Source organism: Planococcus citri, chromosome 3 (assembly GCF_950023065.1).
Source record: "Planococcus citri chromosome 3, ihPlaCitr1.1, whole genome shotgun sequence".
NCBI classification, from domain to species: domain Eukaryota; kingdom Metazoa; phylum Arthropoda; class Insecta; order Hemiptera; family Pseudococcidae; genus Planococcus; species Planococcus citri.
The window spans coordinates 14,456,101-14,470,056 of NC_088679.1; the positions used below are offsets into that span (position 1 = coordinate 14,456,101).

Consider the following 13,956-nt stretch of genomic DNA (forward strand, 5'->3'; position numbering starts at 1 on the left):
AAAACAGTGTCTGTCACTACCACTGGTTTCAAAAGTGTCTGTCACAAACACTGGTTTTAAACTCTGTCACAAACACTCACTGTTTTAAAAACAGTGTCTATCACTACCACTGGTTTTAAACAGTGTCTGTCACAAACACTGGTTTCAAACAGTGTCCGTCACCACCACTGGTTTCAAACAGTACCTGTCACCACCACTGATTTAAAACAATGTCTGTCACTACCACTGATTTTAAACAGCGTTTGTCACTACCACTGATATTAAACAGTGTCTGTCACTACCACTGATTTTAAACAGTGTTTGTCACTACCCCTGGTTTCAAACAGTGTCTGTCACTACCACTGATTACAAACAATGTCCGTCACTACCACTGGTTTGAAACAGTGTTTGTCACTACCACTCCTTTTAAACAGTGGCTGTCACTACCACTGGTTTCGAAAGAGTGTCTGTCACTACCACTGATTTCAAACAGTGTCAGTCACCACTACTGATTTCAAACAATGTCTGTCACTACCACTGATTTTAAACAGTGTTTGTCACTACCACTCGTTTTAAACAGTGGCTGTCACTACCACTGGTTCCGAAAGAGTGTCTGTCACTACCACTGATTTCAAACAATGTCTGTCACCACCATTGATTTCAAACAGTGTTTGTCACTACCACTCGTTTTAAACAGTGGCTGTCACTACCACTGGTTTCGAAAGAGTGTCTGTCACTACCACTGGTTTCAAACAGTGTCAGTCACCACTACTGATTTCAAACAATGTCTGTCACTACCACAGATTTTAAACAGTGTTTGTCACTACCACTCGTTTTAAACAGTGGCTGTCACTACCACTGGTTTCAAAAGAGTGTCTGTCACTACCACTGATTTCAAACAATGTCTGTCACTACCACTAGTTTCGAAAGAGTGTCTGTGACTACCACCAGTTTTAAAAGTGTCTATCACTACCACTGATTTTAAACATTCTTTGTCACCACCACTGGTTTCCAACAGTGTTTGTCACTACCACTCGTTTTAAACAGTGGCTGTCACTACCACTGGTTTCGAAAGAGTGTCTGTCACTACCACCAGTTTTAAAAGTGTCTGTCACAAACACTGGTTTTACACAAACTCTAAATAGTGTCTGTCACAAACACTGGTTTTACACAAACTTTAAATAGTGTCTGTCACTACCACTGATTTTATATGTTGTCTGTCACTACCACTGATTTTAAACATTGTTTGTCACCGCCACTGGTTTCGAACAGTGTCTGTCACTACCACTGGTTTCAAACAGTGTCCGTCACTACCACTGGTTTTAAAAGTGTCAGTCACTACCACTGGTTTCAAACAGTGTCAGTCACCACTACTGATTTCAAACAATGTCTGTCACTACCACTGATTTTAAACAGTGTTTGTCACTACCACTCGTTTTAAACAGTGGCTGTCACTACCACTGGTTTCAAAAGAGTGTCTGTAACTACCACTGATTTCAAACAATGTCTGTCACTACCACTGGTTTCGAAAGAGTGTCTGTGACTACCACCAGTTTTAAAAGTGTCTGTCACTACCACTGATTTTGAACGGTGTCTGTCACTACCACTGATTTTAAACATTGTTTGTCACCACCACTGGTTTCCAACAGTGTCTGTCACTACCACTGGTTTCAAACAGTGTCCGTCACTACCACTGGTTTTAAAAGTGTCTGTCACTACCACTGATTACAAACAGTGTCAGTCACCACTACTGATTTCAAACAATGTCTGTCACTACCACTGATTTTGAACAGTGTTTGTCACTACCACTCGTTTTAAACAGTGGCTGTCACTACCACTGGTTCTGAAAGAGTGTCTGTCACTACCACTGATTTCAAACAATGTCTGTCACCACCACTGATTTTAAACAGTGTCTGTCACTACCACTGGTTTCAAACAGTGGCTGTCAAAACCACTGGATTTAAAAGTGTCTGTCACTACCACTGGTTTCAAACAGTGTCAGTCACCACTACTGATTTCAAACAATGTCTGTCACTACCACTGATTTTAAACAGTGTTTGTCACTACCACTGGTTTTAAACAGTGTTTGTCACTACCACTGGTTTCAAACAGTGTCTGTGACTACCACTGATAACAAACAATGTCCGTCACTACCACTGGTTTTAAAAGTGTCTGTCACTACCACTGATTTCAAACAGTGTCAGTCACCACTACTGATTTCAAACAATGTCTGTCACTACCACTGATTTTAAACAGTGTTTGTCACTACCACTCGTTTTAAACAGTGGCTGTCAATACCACTGGTTTCGAAAGAGTGTCTGTCACTACCACCAGTTTTAAAAGTGTCTGTCACAAACACTGGTTTTACACAAACTCTAAATAGTGTCTGTCACAAACACTGGTTTTACACAAACTTTAAATAGTGTCTGTCACTACCACTGATTTTATACGTTGTCTGTCACTACCACTGATTTTAAACATTGTTTGTCACCACCACTGGTTTCGAACAGTGTCTGTCACTACCACTGGTTTCAAACAGTGTCCGTCACTACCACTGGTTTTAAAAGTGTCTGTCACTACCACTGGTTTCAAACAGTGTCAGTCACCACTACTGATTTCAAACAATGTCTGTCACTACCACTGATTTTAAACAGTGTTTGTCACTACCACTGGTTTTAAACAGTGTTCGTCACTACCACTGGTTTCAAACAGTGTCTGTCACTACCACTGATAACAAACAATGTCCGTCACTACCACTGGTTTTAAAAGTGTCTGTCACTACCACTGAATTCAAACAGTGTCAGTCACCACTACTGATTTCAAACAATGTCTGTCACTACCACTGATTTTAAACAGTGTTTGTCACTACCACTCGTTTTAAAGAGTGGCTGTCACTACCACTGGTTTCGAAAGAGTGTCTGTCACTACCACCAGTTTTAAAAGTGTCTTGTCACAAACACTGGTTTTACACAAACTCTAAATAGTGTCTGTCACAAACACTGGTTTTACACAAACTTTAAATAGTGTCTGTCACTACCACTGATTTTATACGTTGTCTGTCACTACCACTGATTTTAAACATTGTTTGTCACCACCACTGGTTTCAAACAGTGTCTGTCACTACCACTGATAACAAACAATGTCCGTCACTACCACTGGTTTTAAAAGTGTCTGTCACTACCACTGATTTCAAACAGTGTCAGTCACCACTACTGATTTCAAACAATGTCTGTCACTACCACTGATTTTAAACAGTGTTTGTCACTACCACTCGTTTTAAACAGTGGCTGTCACTACCACTGGTTTCAAAAGAGTGTCTGTCACTACCACTGATTTCAAACAATGTCTGTCACCACCACTGATTTTAAACAGTGTTTGTCACTACCAGTGATTTTAAACAGTGTTTGTCACTATCACTGGTTTCCAACAGTGTCCGTCACTACCACTGGTTTCAAACAGTGTCTGTCACTACCACTGATTTCAAACAGTGTCTGTTACTACCACCAGTTTTAAAAGTGTCTGTCAATACCACTGATTTTAAACAGCGTTTGTCACTACCACTCGTTTTAAACAGTGGCTGTCACTACCACTGGTTTCAAAAGAGTGTCTGTCACTACCACTGATTTCAAACAATGTCTGTCACCACCCCTGATTTCAAACAGTGTCTGTCACTACCACTGGTTTCCAACAGTGTTTGTCACTACCACTGGTTTCCAACAGTGTCTGTCACTACCAGTGGTTTTAAACAGTGTCTGTCACTACCACTGATTTCAAACAGTGTCTGTCACTACCACCAGTCTTAATAGTGTCTGTAACAAACACTGGTTGTAAACAGTGTCTGTCACTACCATTGATTTCAAACAGTGTCCGTCACTACCACTGGTTTTAAAAGTGTCTTTCACAAATACTGGTTTTAAACAAACTTTAAATAGTGTCTGTCACTACCACTGGCTTTAAACAGTGTCCGTCACTACCACTGGTTTTAAAAGTGTCTGTCACAAACACTGGTTTTACTCAAACTTTAAATAGTGTCTGTCACTACCACTGGCTTTAAACAGTGTCTGTCACTACCACTGGTTTCAAACAATGCCTGTCACTGCCACTGATTCTAAACAGTGTTTGTCACTACCACTGGTTTGTAACAGTGTCTATCACTACCACTGATTTCAAACAGTGTTTGTCACTACCACTGGTTTTAAAAAGCGTCTGCCACCCCCACTAGTTTTAAGAATTGTCGGTCACTACCACTGGTTTCGAAGAGTGTCTATCACCACCACTGGTTTTGGGCAGTGTCTGTCACTACCACTGATTTCAAACAGTGTCAGTTTGAAGTAACTTTTCACAAAATTCCCTGACTTTTGAGTAAAAACCGCTGTTAATTTCCAAAATTCCCTGACTTTTCCAGACTGAACACATTCCCTGACTTTTGCAGGTTTTCCAGGCTTGTGGACATCCTGTAATTCATTTTTACTAACTTGAAAAATTGTTAAAACGGGAGTTTCCTCGAAAAAATGGTTTACAAAATATATTTTATCATGTATAAATTCTTTTTTTTTTCGTAGAATCTTTCGTTTTCCTCATCCCCCCCCCACCCGCCTAATAAATGGGAAAATTGATTAAGTATTGCTTAGTACAAATGTTTATTCAATTCCAATTACAAAAAAATCAATCGGTAAACATAAAGCAAACAATTTTAAAATATTCCTCATTTTCCTTCTTTTCGACGCTAATTTTCCGTCTCCATTTCTCCGTCTGGCCGAAAAATACTCGAGACGATTTTATGTAATAAACTCGTTTACTTTCCAATTAATTTTGAAGTTTTATTACACGGATTACACGCTTATTGATTTCCAATGCATACGAATTAGCTATTTGTTTGAATTTTTATGGAAATATTTTTTCTCGCGATGTGGAAAGTTTTCACGGGAAGAGAGAAGGGAGGGCGAATGGCGATCGAATGATAACATTCGTTTTAACTTCGGTACCTATATCTACTCTCGATTAATTTTACAATAAAACTGATAATCATCTGCATGAATTAGTGTATGTACGTATCGCTATAATTGGTATAATACCCATACGAGTAGTTGTTTGTCGATAGAAATTATACCATAGAATTAGTTACGCACACTTTTAGACAAATTAACGATTGATTTTCTTCTATATAGTTGTAATTGAGACTCAGAGAGCAAAGAAAATTGACCTAGTAAAGCTCTAGAAAATCAGAATACGTGAGAAAACAGCATCGACCTGATTCATATGTAGTAAAACGTAAGCAGCTTTACCACAATTTTCTTTAGTTTGAGTACCTAACATTTAATCACGACAACTTGGTTAGATAAAATTTTCACCGTGCTGACGTGAGATGATTTTGACGGTATTTTATTTTATAATCATGCCAAGGATTTAGAGTTAATTTTTTTGTTTACTGGTTCACTCTTACGTTGGTTTTTACCGTACGGCGGTCTATGCTTTGAAAGCATTATGTACCTATTGGAATCGTTTAATATCAGTAATTATCTCATCATCGGCTGACTCGTGTAGTTTACGTCGACTCAGATTAGTGTACGAGTACTGCGATCGTTTTGACATTGAAACGAAACGAAACGTTAAATTACTAAACATGATTTTTAGTTGTTATAAAAAATTATCTGAATTTCATTTTTCAATTTTTACTTTTCATCAAAAATTTTCCTAAAGAAATTTGAGTTTGTGGTTTTTTTTTTTTTTAATTTTCAATTTTTGTGTCTGAGTTGTTCCAAACAATCTCCTTTCCTAGAAAAAATGCCCCTCCCCTACCTTCTCCCAGAAAGTTAGTATCACTCTCAGTATACAGACCCCTTCCCCTTCCTTTACCACCAAACACACATACAAAAAATCGAAATAAAAATGAAGAACTCGAAAGAAAATTTGATTAGCACTTTTCAAAAATCTTAAATTCTTGTGCCATAATAATTTCTCTAAATAATACCCCTTTGAGGAACCCCCTTCCCATCACTTGAGTTTTTCTTCTGTAAAATTTTCTTTCGACCTTTTTTTTTGATTTTTTCGAGTATGGATGGTGGAGGAGGGGGGGGGAAGGCAGGTCGTACAAAACGATTAATATAATTCGAAGCAGGAAAGAGGATTCCAGGAAGGTTTGTTCTCAAAGAGTGGGTTATTAAGAAGAAATCAAAATATATGTACTTCATTTCAATGTTGAATACGTTGGAACCCTTTCTTTTTTGCAATTAGACTGTTAATTTTTTTTCAGATCATTGGAAGTAAATTGAAAGTGAGATTGTTGACTCAATTTCAAAATTATCAAAGATGGTCCAAAAAAAGGGGGGTTTTCTCATAAAAATAAAGTCGTTTTACGTACATCTCAAATCCCACTACACGTTTTTCAAAGCTTTTCTGCCTCGCTTCGCTCCAGTCAATTTTATTTTCCATTCCAGAATTTTGATGTCTAAAAAATTATTGTTCCAATTTGAAAAAATCACACACTTGAGAAAAAGAAAATTTTCAAATCAAAAATGATCTCGAATTATTTGTTTTTTGAATTGGTATAAATTTTGGAAAAGTGTGAAAAACTATTTGGAAAATTTCCAAACTTTACTTATCCTGAACAAAAGGCCAAAAGCTACAAAAATTCCAGATAGAAATATTTTTGAAAATTGTCCGAAAAAGTATTACCAATTGTTTATGAAAAATATCTCTGATTTTTTTTTGAACATTTTGCAATATTTTTAAGTAACATTGAAAATATATTCCAACGATTCTATTTTTTACGGTTCCGGGTTTTGTGTCGTCGCCTAGGCCCCTCCTTCCTGCATCAACTTGACTTAGAAGGTTGAACTTTTGCATAGGAATTGAAAAGTCGCCCCAAGTGTGCCTTTTTTGGAAGTTTTCCTACCTATCAACGTCCAACTACAAAAAAAATGAAAAATGAATTTTAGCACATTTTTCAACATTTCTTGATTTTGTGTGATCTTAAGAGTCCCCCTCCCATTCGCCCATGGTACTTGTTTTCTTAAAAATCATCAACCCCCCTCCCCATCCTTCTCTCTAACTTCCAATCAAAAGTTCATTCAAAGCAGTCATTTTTGTGATTTTGCGAGTCAAATCCATCAATAAAAAAAAAGTTCGTGCTTTCGCCACCACAATAAAAAATCTTTCAAATTCTACTCCGAAAACGTTTCGAGGCATCCGGTACAAAAAAATTGTTATTCTACGAAATCATTTACCTAAACATATGTTTACTCAAGCCAGCTACGAATTTTCCAACAAAATGAGTGTAATTTCAGGCGCGTAGGTAATTGTGGAAAAAACGACATTCGCAACACGAGTATATGAGCTTATATTACGAATAGCTGGGTGTAGTATGTAGGTAACCAGCTACCTATACAGTTGAGTAAATATTTACCCAAACCAGAAATTATTATATAAAAATAGCCGAGTAAATGAATACATTTCGCGATAGGTAAGTATACACAGCCAAGTGTAACTCTCGGCCAACTAGGTATTATTTTTTCGCAGACAATCGTGCAATTCAAATGCAATTATTATAATAATTACAATCGACATTTCAGCGTACCTATTTTACAGATAATTAGCAACAGTTTCCTTGAAATACGCCATTCCGGGTGCATAGTATGTAGTTTTTCATCATTCTAATTCGCTAGATTCCACGAGTGCAAAAAAGGCGAAAAATTGAGATGAATAATACCCGTGTACAGATATGTACCATATTTATTTATAGCTAATGATATAACTTAAAAGATGCGACGGCTTCTCGCGTCATTACAATAACACTATCGACCGCTATAATAACTACGTGTGGAAAAAAATTCAAATATGTAGTTGCGCTTTATCAACATTGTAGATCTTTTCTCGTTTGGCTCGACTCTGGATGAGCAGTGTTGAAGCTACATATATCGAAGGGTAGAAAGAGAGACATGAGAAGGGAAAGAAAACATCCGCAATGATATATTATTGCGTTTACCTATATCGATTTATAGATATCTTTATAGGATACCCACGAAGCCGCTCGCACATCGGCGAACTGAGTGTATTTTTTATCTTTTTAATTAAAAAACATGCATTCATCAGTAGTCAATTGAAATTTGCGTAGAACAGAAATTAAGACTTTGCTAAACTAGATTTTGCTCTCTCACTCGTTCCGCTATACAGAATTCATTATGCTGGAGGTATTCTCTCCACGATATATGTACATATACACAGAACACGTATATGCCATTCTATCCATTTACCATTCTACTCGTAGCTAGTTAACAAGCGAACAAATATTACGTATGTTGATTGTTATCAGCGTTAAAATGCAGAAAATCTTCATCTGTGGTGCGATGACGACGGCTGGGTGAGTTGGAATTTTATTGCAAAGGAGCTTCTTCCCTCAGTTTACAATCCAAGTGGTAAAAACGTACAAAAAGAAATCGAATTTGACTGGGATTTTCGAGAAATGTTTCGCCTTCTTGATAAAGATGGTTAAGAAGATCTGCCTTTTACTGAAATTATTGTGGAAGTCTCGTTTTCTGTCAAAAACAGCAAAAAGTCTAGCTTTTAGCCTGAATTGTCAAGAATTTTCCATTTTTTTTTTTTGCTAAAGTTTTTCGCATCCGAAAACTCCCACTCTTTTCCAATAATACTCCTAATGTGTGATTTTTTCGCCAGAAATTGCTAAAAAAAAACTTTTTTTTTTGCTGAAATTGTTAAAAGCTTCATATTCGTTGCCAGAAATCGCAAAAATTCTCAATTTTTGGTCTAAAATTACCAACAAAAAAAAATCGTGTTTTTTTCATCAAAAAGTTGCCAAATGTTTTGTGGTTCAACTTTTTCGGCAAAAATTGGAAAAAGGAATTGTAAAAATGTCCTGCTTTTTACTGAAATTACACAAATTTCTATGGAGCGAAAAGTTCTGTTTTTTTATACGTAATTTTTTTTGCATTAAAAATGTATTGCCTATGTTTTGTCACTTTTTTGGTTACTTTTTGGTTACTTTTTTTGAGAGTTTTAGGTTACTGAAGTCGGAAAAAAAGTATGAGTCCTAGAATTTCAAAAAACTATTGATTAAATTTGAGTAGGTAATGTGGACATTGAAAAGATGGGTATATTTCTTTATGAAGTTGTCCTTTTTTTGGAATCGTAAAGAAGGAGGGTCATTATGGCCATTTTCGTGCCCCTCGCTACTTCGAGACTTGAATGGCCTTTTCTCATAGGGAATGGTCCCTATTATTAATATCGGGTGATATTTTCCCAGGGGAACCCATAGGGGGCCGTGGGGTGGCCCCAAAGTCGAAAATTTCAAAAATTTTTAGAACCACTGCTCGAAAATGTAAAAAATTAAAAGTAGCGAGTTGCTTTAAGGGTAATCAATGCAGCACGTAACACTTTTTTCATTTTTGACCTTTTTGCGGGTAACTTCTACAACGACCTAGAAGAAGTGATGAGCTGCTCGAAAAACAACGATGTTGTGTTTCTAATGGGAGACTTCAATACTAAAGTTGGGAAGGAACATGGCAGCCAAGTTGCAGGGAGATACGCGCTTGGAGAGCAGAATGAAAGAGGTGAAATGTTTGTAGAATTTGTAGAAAGACACGATCTAGTAATATGCAATACCTGGTTCAAACAGCATGAAAGAAGATTATACACATGGGTCAGTCCTGGAGATTGGGTCAGAAACCAGATGGACTATATACTTGTAAAAGGAAGATTCAAGAACACAGTAAAGAACTGTCACACATATCCTGGTGCTGACTGCAACTCTGACCACAAACTACTGGCTGCAAAATGCCAGCTAGTCTTGAAGAGCCGGAAGAAGAGCAAAGAACAATACCGACAACTTGACATTGCAAAAATCAAATCAAAAGAAGTGCAAAAGAAATTCCAAGAAGAACTGGAAAAGCAAAAGGAAGACAAGTTGGAAGAAGAACAAGGTATCGAGGAAAAGTGGCAAACATGGAAGCGAAAAGTTAAAATAGCAGCAGAAAAGTCTATTCCACTCAAAGGAAGAAGAAAACACAAACCATGGATGACTCAAGAGATACTGGATCTGATGGAAGAACGAAGAAAAGCAAACAGACCAAGTAACGAATACATGGTGATAAATAATCAGATCAAGGGAATGTGCAGAATGGCCAAAAACAAATGGTATGAGAAGTGCCAAGAAATAGACGAGCTGGAGAAAAGGTACAACTCTGGAGAAATGCATACCAAAGTGAAGCAGATGATGGCCGCCCACAAGAAAAGAAGAAGCGGAATAGCATATATGCGAGGAAAAGATGGAAAGTACTGTGTTAACAATCAAATTTCCCATAGTCTCGTTCCTTTCATCTACCTATCTTCTCCTACTTGGAATTTTCCACTCTAACAAAACTGTCATTCCTTGTCCCAAAAATTTACAATTTTATTTTAACCCTAGTTACCACCCCCCCCTCCACCTGATCGCATGTGTAATTCATTTTTCAAAGATCTGGATAATTGGAGAAATTGGTCTGGAAAACCTGGAAAGGGGAAATCATTTCCAGAAATGAGTGGACACCCTGTGATTTTTGTGAATCTTCTGGAAATTTGGAGTTGCCCAGGAAAAATGGGACAGATCTAATTGTATCTGATCATATCTAATGTCATCAAATTAGATCTAAAAATTGATCAACATAGATCAGATTTGATAAAATTATATCTGAATGTTGATCATCTTAGATATAAATTTGTCCCATTATATCTGGTCATATATATCAAGATCCAATTGGATCTAAAAAGCTTGAATCGTATTTCTTACAAACATATTATCTACTCAGATCAGATTTGATCAAATTATATCTGAATTGATCTAATTATATCTGGTCAGATCTATGAAGATCCAGTTGGATCTGAAATGTTTGAATCGTATTTCTTACAAACATAATCTATTCAGATCAGATCGCACCTCGGGAGTAATAAGGTCACATCCCAAAAAAATGAAATTTTACAGGAGAGTAATTTTCTTTTTTTTGAAAACTTGATTAATTGTGAGGAATGAATAGCACCTCATTTTAAAGATCTGGTATCCTACCTTCATTTAGCATAAGAACACATTGAAATATAAAATCTTGAAGAGGAAATATTTCAATGTTTGGAAAACATTTTGAGTTATAACCTTTCATTAAAGTTGATGTGGAGGCGAAAGGAAGCGTCCAAAAAAAATTTCATGATTGAAAAGTTGTAGAGAATTAAATTTCCAATTGACATAATGTCGTTAGTTTTTTTCTAGAGTGCTTAGTTTTTGAGTTTTTCTCAAAAAACTAAAATTTCATGATATGTGCAAATTCATTTTTCTGGAAAGTGATCAATTTAAAAAAATTTTTCCATTTGGTACAAACCAATAAAAAATGCACTCCTTGTGACTATTTCTAACTGACAAACATTCAAAACAATCAAAACTATTTGTTAACACTTTGTATGTACAAAATTTGCTCAAAAAAGGTGGAGTTTTTTGAAATGTACCCTTATAACTCCAAACAACTTGCAATGTTGTTGAGATTTTGAGTTAGGCCATTTGCGTTTTTTCCAAGATCCACATAATGTACCCAACTCAAAGTGTAATTTTTGATTGAGGAGGGTCATACAAACCCCAAAACTGCAAAAACATCAAAATCAATTTTTTTTGAGATGTGGCCTTATTACTCCCGAGGTGCGAGATTTGATCAAATTATATCTGGATGGATCTCATTATATCTGGTCACATCTATGAAGATCCAGTTGGATCTAAATGTTTGAATCATATTTCTTGCGAACATATCTATTCAGATCAGATTTGATCAAATTATATCTGGATTGATCTCATTATATCTGGTCAGATCTATGAAGATCCAGTTAGATCTAAAATGCTTGAAAAGTGTGTCGTTTTGGTTACTCACAGATAAAGTCTTGAGCAGAATCCTACATAGAATTCAAGGCTCAAACCTCCAAATTAACTTTTTATGGTTCCATCTACAGTAAAATTGATCGAGTAAAATACTTCTGTTAAAGGCCAAGGATCCAAATTGGACAAAAACACTTCTATGCAAAGGAACAAAACTGAACATTGATCAATAAAATGGTTAGATCTAACTAGATAGAGAAAATGTCTCTACAGGGTGCCCAGAAATATCGAGTACCCCTAAAAAGTTTTCTACTAAAATACTTCGGTTGGTCACAGTGAATGATAATAATGATAGCACATGATTGGTTGTTGGACTGGAGAGATAACATTCCACCAATCATATGCATCTATTTCACGTTGCCAACCTATATTTTGAATGAAAAACTTTCTTAGGGGTACTCGATATTTCTGGGCACTCTGTATCTAAATAGATCTAACTGGATATAATTAGATCAGATTATATACAGTTAGATCTATCTAGATAGAGACATTTTCTCTATCTAGTTAGATCTAATCCATTTTTCCCGGGATGGGGAGGGGGGTTCTGTGGGGGCTTAACCAGAGCGAGAAACAAATTAATTTTGGAAGCCGAAGCCGAAGTCATTTCGCTCCGCAGCACTGGCTTTGCTGTACAGTCAGTGTTGTCAGTTTAAAACAGTACCGTATGTTTAAAACGTTTAAAACAGTACCGTATGTTTAAAACGTTTAAAACAGTGTTTTAAATGTCGAGAAAAAAACAGACAGTGTTAAAAACAAACTTCTGTTTAAAATGGTTTTTTTTGTTTCAAACAAGTTTTTTTTCAACTCTGATTTCCTAAAAAAAACACGTTTTTTTTTTCAATTTTCTCGTTGAAAAAGTTGTGAAATTGAAGGAACTGAATTTTTAGATTTTCATTCTTCTTCCTATACTTTTTTTTTAAAGGCAAATTTTGTGTTTTGATTTCAATATAGCAATTTTATAATGTCACATCTTAAAAGTTGATGACTGGATAACGTATATTTGAAAAACTGAATCAAAAGCAAATGAATTTGTGTTAAAAACGTCTTTAAAACACATTTTAAACACGTTTAAGACACGTTTAAAACAAATGAGAATCCAGCAGTTTAAAACTCTGTTTTAAAACGAAAAAAACGTTTTAAACAGAAAAAACCGTTTGTTTTGCCTTTTTTTAAAAAAAAACGTTTTTTTCCAACACCGTGTACAGTCACTTTAAATGATTTTTTGTGGTGATTTTTGAAAAAAAAAAATCATGGAGTGGGCAACTATTGAATTTTATTTCCAGTTCATTGAAGAATTTCTGTGTGGTACATTGGAATGAATTTTTTTTGTGTTAGGTGAATGTTTTTGTACCAATTTCAAACTAGTTTTTGTAGTGCAGAATTCAAATCATTTTCTCCTAGCCGGAGGAGGGGATATTATGTATGAATATTTTCAGTTACATATTTTGAATTAATTTTTTGAAGTAATTTCACAATTCACATACATACTCGTATATATTTTTTTTGTTGTGACTTTGAATCAATTTTGCTGAAAAGTTTAGTACCTATGTAGTTTTTAAATCAACTTGAAAATGAAGCGATCAACTCGCAAACAAAGTGACCCATTCGCAAACGAAAAAACTGCCTAATTTTTTAAGTGAGAACTTTGCATTCAATCGAGTATCGAGTTCATCCTGATTTTTTGGAGATGATGAACGTATAAACATCAGAATACATTTTTCGTTATTTTCAATCTTCCCAGCTCGGCTGAATACCTACAAACTTAACTTGTATTCGTAAACGAGCCGTTTGCTCATTCGATCAAGAGAGAAAGAGAGAGAGAGCTTGAAGAATTGCGAAACTCCTGAGGCTGCCGAAGCAGATGAGAAATGACTACATAAAGCTCGATCGAGTTGTGCGCTCGCTATTATAGGCCTATTGCCTACGTACGAAATGAATAAAGCTGTTGCAATACTTTATGGGTACATTTATCACTGGTCACCTAACGATATTTTCTCATTATAATAAACATGTCTATTTCCGTTAGCCAAAGGTACGATTTCTTTCCCATTTCCTAAAAAACACTCGCCCCAAGA

The 13,956-nt window shown here is 35.9% G+C and overlaps 1 long non-coding RNA gene across 1 annotated transcript in view; it reads right to left on the reverse strand.

The window, feature by feature from the left end:
- LOC135841273 (uncharacterized) overlaps positions 1–13,956 on the reverse strand; it is a 282,388-nt gene that overhangs the window by 2,302 nt on the left and 266,130 nt on the right. The window lies entirely within an intron of this gene.